General features: G+C 35.9%; 1 long non-coding RNA gene across 9 annotated transcripts in view; it reads right to left on the bottom strand.

The window, feature by feature from the left end:
- The window catches only part of LOC148724365 (uncharacterized), an 8,967-nt gene extending 1,063 nt beyond the window's left edge, over positions 1-7,904 (bottom strand). Inside the window, exons 1-11 of one of the 9 annotated variants that reach the window (XR_015990350.1) lie at positions 7,469-7,898; positions 5,705-5,740; positions 4,390-4,457; positions 3,865-3,957; positions 3,309-3,399; positions 2,323-2,403; positions 1,667-1,804; positions 1,534-1,576; positions 1,373-1,437; positions 1,091-1,150; positions 1-922 (exon numbers count right to left, since the gene is read on the bottom strand). The exon at positions 1-922 is cut by the window's left edge and continues 561 nt beyond it. This is a non-coding gene — a long non-coding RNA (uncharacterized LOC148724365). Of the gene's footprint in view, positions 1,151-1,372; positions 1,438-1,533; positions 1,577-1,666; positions 1,805-2,322; positions 2,404-3,308; positions 3,418-3,864; positions 3,958-4,385; positions 4,458-5,704; positions 5,741-7,468 lie in introns of those variants that run through there. The other 8 variants (XR_015990352.1, XR_015990351.1, XR_015990353.1 and 5 more) reach the window with 8 other exon arrangements.
- Positions 7,905-8,132: the final 228 nt, after the last annotated feature.

Below are 8,132 nucleotides of genomic sequence, written 5' to 3' on the forward strand. Positions count from 1 at the left end.
CAAGAGATCTTTGATTTATAAAATGATTGTTTGTGAATTTTTAACAAACAGATAACGAGGTTAATAATTATGCACTTAGCAGCTGCCATCCTGGGGGTCGACCCTGGGGTCATACGGGGGAATAGACTTTTGTCTATTCACATGGGAAAACACCCACTGGATTTTTACCATTGCCGCCATCTTGAGAATAAGAGGTCCTTACCATGGGGACTGGTTGTTACCATTGATATCTTCAGATGTAAAAAAACTACTACTACTACTACTACTTTTTCCAGTTAGTCGCTGCCAAAAGCCACATAGGATGTTTTTAACTTTGAGCCCTGTATAGTAAACACAAGCTGAAGTAAGTTTTTGTTTGTGGCAAATAACATTCGTTTGGAGCATTACATTGTTTGAGTTAGTAGAGCATACTTCTTTCTCCCCAGGGGAGGGGCATTGGTAGCTTTATGTTGAACAATGTTATTGTTGGTTAGGGGGTTTAGGAAATGCCTTTGCAATACCCAGGGGTTCCCCAGGGTCACCCTCTTCCCCCCCCCCCCCCCAGAGGGCCGCTGGTAAGTGCATAATTACCATGATGACTAAAACAAAAATTTTTGTTATCAGTTGCATATAATTATAGCTCATTGATCTCTTTGCCTCTGGAAAATGTTGTCAAATAATACCAAATATCTGGCCCAATTACAGTCTACTAATACATATTGGAAAACTGAATATCATTTATTCTCATCAAATTTGCAAAGATAACTTTTTGACAAGTATCAAAAGAAAATTTAAGGCTATTTCAATATACAAGACATTACATGATAATTTTTGTACTTATTAATAACTTCATCTACACTTTAACTAGGTTTTTCGTTTCCTTCTTGCTGAGATTCATTATTTTTCTTCTTTCTTCTCTTTCGGGTCTTCTTTTTCTTCATTTCTGGTTTTTTGAGGATAGTAAGAAATTTTTGTTGTCAGTTGTTTATAGGTTTTTGCTAATGGTCATGCAGGATTGGAATTTCCCATTTTGGAATGCTTTGAGCAAATTAGAAAACTGGAGAAATTCACCAGCCATGAAACTTAATGAATTTTGTTTGTTAAATCTTACCCTCACTTAAAGTCTTCCTCTCCTCAATGTCGTGTCTTTGCTCTCCCAAGTCCTTGTCATCTTTAAAGTTAAAGAGAAAGGCCTTGATTTTTTTTCATCTTGCAGTTCGCAGTTAAATTTGTATTATGCATGACTATATAAAAATATAACTTTATAAAGGTGATTTCTTGTTACTTTATTTAAAGTTTGCTATCTTTAGAAGTACAGAAACAAATAGGTTTACAGCTTCATTTTTTCATTTTTAATTTTTTTAAAATTCTGTAAAGATAATTCTCTACTTACCAGGAATAGTGGAATCAAGTGATTTATCAGAATCAAACTTGCCATAGAAAGACACCTGAAATCAACTAGAGTTTTGAAAGATAAGTAAAATTAATAATACGGATTTTTAAAAAGAAAAAAAAAAACTAAGGGACCAAATGATCTGTTTTCATTTTTCTCACCTCATCATCTTTTCCAAATATTTCATTTGCTTCATCTTTTTTTCTGTGAAGTAAAATTGACATAAACCATTTTTTTTTAATTTAGCTGTTACTACATGGCCTTTTCAAGATCCTTTTTTTACATGTTACTTACCCTTGTTATCAGGCACAATTTTACTGATTGGATGAGATTATCAGTGGGTAGTTTTGTATCAGAAAAAAAACCAGATTCAAGTTGATGTAATGTAAAATAGTCTTGGGAAGTCTCTTGACCCACCCAGTCATACACCTCCTGTAAATAAATTGATGAGAGAGAATGTAAGCATGTTGATGCTTAATCATTAAAGGCCATGCACTACAGTTGTATAGTGTGCAAGCATATCTATTTATCAGAGCAGGCTTACAAATTAAAATTCTTATTCAAAGGTCTTCCTTAATTTGGTTGCAATTGTTCAAGGCATTAAATTCCCGCTTTTTTTATTTTGGCAACATAAGTTATGACCACCAGATGAAGAAAAAAACCAAAAACACATGAAAACCAAGAGTAGGGAGGTTTTTCTGAACAATCATTGACCATGAAGTTAATTTGCATTCCTTTTTGCAGAAATTTGAACTGCAACAATTATACTAGCTACGCAACTCCCTTTCCACCGTGGTTATGTTATGTTTTCACCAGTTATTGCAGCACATGAAACTCATAGAACATGATTTTGCACATCGGGGATTTACATTATTTGTTAGTACTTTGATGAAAGGTTCCAGAAACAATAATTATTTTGGTTTAATTTGTAGTTTAAAGAATTTACTTACTCTTTTCGCTTTCTCTAGTGACGAGGAGCCTTCTGCTCTTTCGATCCCTTGGATGTTTGTCCCGACTTTTCTGCTACTTGACTTTTTAAATGAAATGTTTACAAATTTTGTTAACCTTTTAACAATAGTTGAATATCATGAGTTCAATCAGCTCTAAGAATTTTGTTGATCCAATTTGATACAAGAACAGTTCCAGATTTTTGTAAAGGTAATCACATGACTTTGAGTGCAATTTGGAATAAATAAGCACGAGTAGATTTCTTCAAAGACTAACAAAATTGCATGAGCCCGTAGGGCGAGTGCAATTTGTGGTCTTTGAAAAAATTTACAAGTGCTTATTTATTCCAAATTGCACGAGAAAATCATGTGATTATCTATTAATAATATACATGAAAAAATACGAGGTAGCTTCTCATAACTACGCAGAAGAAAAGCGCGCGCATCATGTGCAAAAATAATTTATTCAAACTCTGCAAGTGACATTGACCTTGACATTGACATTAACCAATGATTCTGACCAATCAGAATGTCTGGTTTGTTTCTTTCTTTGCACTGAATTAGCCCTCTTCTGCACTGAATTAACTCTCTTCTGCACTGAATTAACTGAAAACTGCATTCATCTTAACCAATCAGAACCCAGAAATTTTTTCATGTATATTATTATAGCTAAAATTAATTTTGTGGAAAAAATTCATTAATGAAGGAAATCTTTCTTATGGTTTTCTTTATGCCTTCTTGTGCACTTTCTGCTATTGTTTTACAAAGAAATGTAATATTTGCTTTAGATTTAATGTTATCATGGTATGGCCCAACTCTATGCATGAAAGATGACGACATTTTTGCCTCATTTGTATGATACATGAAAAGGCAGTATTTGTACATGAAATTTATCCTTTTCTCAATATTTTCCCTAATGTGACTAATCTCTGCATCCATAACATTTATAACTAATTGAAAAAATAGATATTCTCCAATGGTTTACTCACCAATCTCTTGTAGAAGTAGATGAGAAATGTTCACATTAGTGACAAATTGTATGTTCCATTTGATCATCACTTACATCTTTCAGGGATTCTCCTAGGTGTAACAAAATGTCTGATGCTCATTGTAAAACTATAAGTTTAAAAACTGGGTAACCAGTTCAATATTAATTCAATATGTAAAACCAAACACTGTTAACAGCTATTGGGACAATTTTAGGAGACATTTTTAAGGTAGCAATTTTTCAAATGTTACACTTTTCATTTTTAAGTTATATCAATCTCCTCAAAAACCAATTCACTCCACAGAGTAGATAAGTATGAGCCGTTTTTTTGCAATGACGCACATCAGGAAGGAAAAAATATAGATTGACTCTCTACAACAGCCTTAATTCAGAAATACATTAATTTTTTTATTAACTTCTTAACTCCCAGTTAATTAGCATGTAAATTCTTAAACTTAAGTGGCAAATTCCTGTAGCTGATTTACAAAGAAATGTGTATCAGCTAGAGGAGAGATTTAACAGTCAGATCAATTGATTAGCAAAATTTTTCAACTTACCTGAAAAGCAAACATTTAGACTGGGGTTATTTTCTTTTGGAGTAAGGATCATCAACTCACTAAATGGACCTCTTCTTCCAAATGTGGTCCTTACTGCAGATGGAAAATAGTCAAGTATTTTAATGACTTTGAATGTTATGTTTTGATTTGGGGAAGCTATGTGTTTAAAATTTTGTTAGTGTTCTGTTGAAAGGAGAATTGCTCTGGATTCTTAATTTTGTTATTAGATAGACAGGTTCTAGACATCAACATTATGAACATTGGTTTTACCCACAAATGTTAATTGTGTAGTTGTAAACCTATTAAATTATATTAAACCTAATTCTAGCAGCATATGCATGATATTACTATAATTAGATTAGCTATTGGTATATATTTTAATCAACAATATTACTACCTTGCCTTCCTTAGCATTTAGTATTCTGGTTATTTAAATTTTTTTTTTTTTGGGGGGGGGGGGGGGGAGGAAAGGTGGGGCATGTTACTTTAAAATTCCACACTAAGATTTAAATCATTCACACCTACCACCTCTATTCATTCACAGCTTCATTGTTACAATGTAAAGATCCATAACTTGACATTAGATAGTTGTACTGGGGAAAAAAAGAAGAAAAAAACAAGTGGGAGTATGTCTTTCTAATGACAGAAAGACATACTCCCACTGCAACTAACCCTATTTGAGAAATTTTGGCTGAAATAATTTTTTATTATAGCAATACCAAACATCTCAGTGAGTAAACCAGACTCGTTCTCAGCGAGCCAACTAGACTTATTCTCAGCAAGCCAACCAGAATTATTCTCAGCGAGCCAACCAGACTTATTCTCAGCGAGCCAACCAGACTTATTCTCAGCGAGCCAACCAGACTTATTCTCAGCGAGCCAACCAGACTTATTCTCAGCGAGCCAACCAGACTTATTCTCAGCGAGCCAACCAGAATTATTCTCAGCGAGCCAACCAGACTTATTCTCAGCGAGCCAACCAGAATTATTCTCAGCGAGCCAACCAGACTTATTCTCAGCGAGCCAACCAGAATTATTCTCAGCGAGCCAACCAGACTTATTCTCAGCGAGCCAACCAGACTTATTCCCAGCGAGCCAACCAGAATTATTCTCAGCGAGCCAACCAGACTTGTTCTCAGCGAGCCAACCAGACTTGTTCTCAGCGAGCCAACCAGAATTATTCTCAGCGAGTCAACCAGACTTCTTCTCAATGAGCCAGACTTACAAAGTCCAGTATCCTCAGTAAGGCAAAGCCCAGTATCCTCAGCGAGTCATAGACCAGTATCCTCAGCGAGTCAAAGTCCAGTATCCTCAGCGAGTCAAAGACCAGTATCCTCAGCGAGTCAAAGCCCAGTATCCTCAGCCAGTCAAAGACCAGTATCCTCAGCGAGTCAAAGTCCAGTATCCTCAGCGAGTCAAAGTCCAGTATCCTCAGCGAGTCAAAGTCCAGTATCCTCAGCGAGTCAAAGCCCAGTATCCTCAGCGAGTCAAAGACCAGTACCCTCAGCGAGTCAAAGACCAGTATCCTCAGCGAGTCAAAGACCAGTATCCTCAGCGAGTCAAAGACCAGTATCCTCAGCGAATCAAAGACCAGTATCCTCAGCGAGTCAAAGACCAGTATCCTCAACGAGTCAAAGACCAGTATCCTCAGCAAGTCTAAGAGCAATATCCTAAACAAGCTCAAAAGAAAGCATTTAATTTGGGGCCAGCCAAGGTATATAGATCCTCTACAGGTGATAGCTTTAGATTTGCAGCAAATTTAATTCCAATAAAAACTATGAGTCTTAGTATTATAAGCAAGTTGAACTATAGATAAAAAATAGGGGACAATCATTCAAACCTTTGAAATAAAGCTCCAGGGGAATTGTCCGAATTTCTGCAAAAGAACGAATATGTTAGCCAAGTCACTGGTACCACTAAATAAGGAAAAAATCTATATGAGAGTGAAAAGGAACCATCGAGTGCTATATAATGTTTTAAATATCACCCTGAACTTTGATCAAGTGGAAACTATTTCAAGAAGTTGCTTCTGTTTGCTTTACTTGCCTTTCATAAAAAAATAGCTGTTGATAATTGGTGCATAAATACTCCTTTTCTGAATTTTAACCTTGATTTCAATGTTTCCGATCAGCGGAGAGAGTGATCTCAGGATAAACAATGCTCTGCCTATTTTAAAATTTATAAATGAACTCTTAACATATTTCCAAGGTTGTGATAATTCCACTATCTAATTGACTTGGCAATTACCTGGTTTTTGAAAGTAGTACATTTTTTACTAAGCCAAGTCATCTCCTAACTCTCCTAGGCTGGTGTGTTAAATTGAAAATCCTCTCCCACAAGCCTAATATTCGAGCTCTTTTCCTTTATAACTTGGTTATGCAATACAGTTAAATTACTACAGATTGCTAAAATTTCTGTTCCTTTTCTCCTGAGCGAATAAATACGAAATGGAAAGTACAGAAACATATCTGCCTTCTGAGCTGTTTCAATTCTTCATAATGCATGAGATAAATGAATGAAAATCCATCAAAATCATAACCTCCACGCATCATGGCTAATGTGGCATAACATTTCTATTTTTCTTTCCTTTTACTTCATCTGGTAATTTGTCTTTCAAATGGCTCTAACCAAATGATAAAGTTCAGTGGTTGAGATTCTGAACTTGCATCCATTGTTTGGACCTCACAATGAATTACAATAATTTATATACAATATTTGGCAAATGAAAAGGTCAACTTTTGGTTTCACCGTCGAACAGCATACGTAGATCACTGTACTTAATTCTCACCTTGAAAAAAATTAAGGGGCCACCCTTGCACTCGTTTTTCAAGTGAATAACCTTTTCACAGAGACAAAACATTGAGCCCTACTGACTAAGATTTACCTAATATTATGGAAATAACAAGAAAAGACCTTGAACCAGTTAGGAGCTTTCTTTTTAAATTGTTTATTGAATAAGAAATGTGGAGACAAATAATACCGCAAACAATGCATAATGATAGTTGCTTGGTCACGCCAGTTACTTATTGAAATTAGTTTTAATTTTTAATCCAAAAAAAAGGTAATCTTCGGAACGAACCAACATGACAGAGTTAAAAATCGATCTTTTGATGTACTTGGTTAAAGTAGTTGATTAGCTTCTTCGTGTCCTATAAAAATTCGGCGTTTTAACTGCGCCAGAATCCAAATCAAAGTAAATTAAGAACGTATCTTCGTTTGCAAGCGAACTCAGTTCAAGGTCAGATCATGGGTCATCTTTACTTTCGGAACGTAGTGACAGATTTCACAGGGAACTTTATAAAGAAAAATTTCCCAAATCCTTATAGGAGCTGCGTTCGTTTTTGGATCCATCTCAAACCTCCAGTAAACAAGCCTGATTGCAAATAGTTATTGAATAATGAAACGCTGGGGCCAAATTTATGCAAGCATGGAATTGTTTTGCGTAATTCCGCTCAAAACCCCTTTGGCTATTGGACAGGAGGGTAATCAAAACCTTTGCTCGGCATTTATGATACTGCAATAAGAATACGTGGCACTAGCTTACTTGTAACATAAGTTGAACTGTGAACTTATAAAATTCAGCTGAATTTAGTCACGTACTTACCCGACTCTCGACTCTTGCCTTGTAAACAACGTAGCAACCGGTAGCATTTCAAAAGCATAGATGTGTCATCATGTAACAGAAATGGATTGTTTATGCGATGTATTCCACTACATTCTCGTTAAGCAACTTCTAAAACAACTGCCATTCTCGACACACGCCTACCATTGTGGCTGTAGCTGCTGGTTTCCTCTCTAAGCCATAACTAAGTCTAAGCTGTCACATCAAGTTGGAACACGCTGTGCTTGTTAAAAATTAAAAAAACATCGAAGGGAGAAAAAGATAAGGCTGAAGGCGTGCACGAAGTCGGTAAATCTAAGATGTAAAATCACGACCTTGATGGCAAAGTAATCATTTGAATGACATTGCGGTTGATTCGTTTTAAGACAAAGGCTCTATTCTCCTCAAGGACCTTTGCCGGCGTGGGATAGTTCAATCCCGAGCCAATGGGCATCTTGGTGTTTGTCAGCGGTATCACCTCCGGGAGAATGGGTTACCATAAGCGCCCAGCCTGAAAGCCCAAAAATTAAGGTTACCTCCTACCTTCGCGGATGTCCTTCGGGAGAAAATTCGTACGCGCGCTAGTTGGAAGAAAATCCTAACAAACTAGACATCAAAACAAAGGTTAATAAATGCAATTTACGATAAAAATATAATTTCGGCGATT

This window comes from Stylophora pistillata, chromosome 8 (assembly GCF_964205215.1).
Source record: "Stylophora pistillata chromosome 8, jaStyPist1.2, whole genome shotgun sequence".
NCBI lineage: Eukaryota > Metazoa > Cnidaria > Anthozoa > Scleractinia > Pocilloporidae > Stylophora > Stylophora pistillata.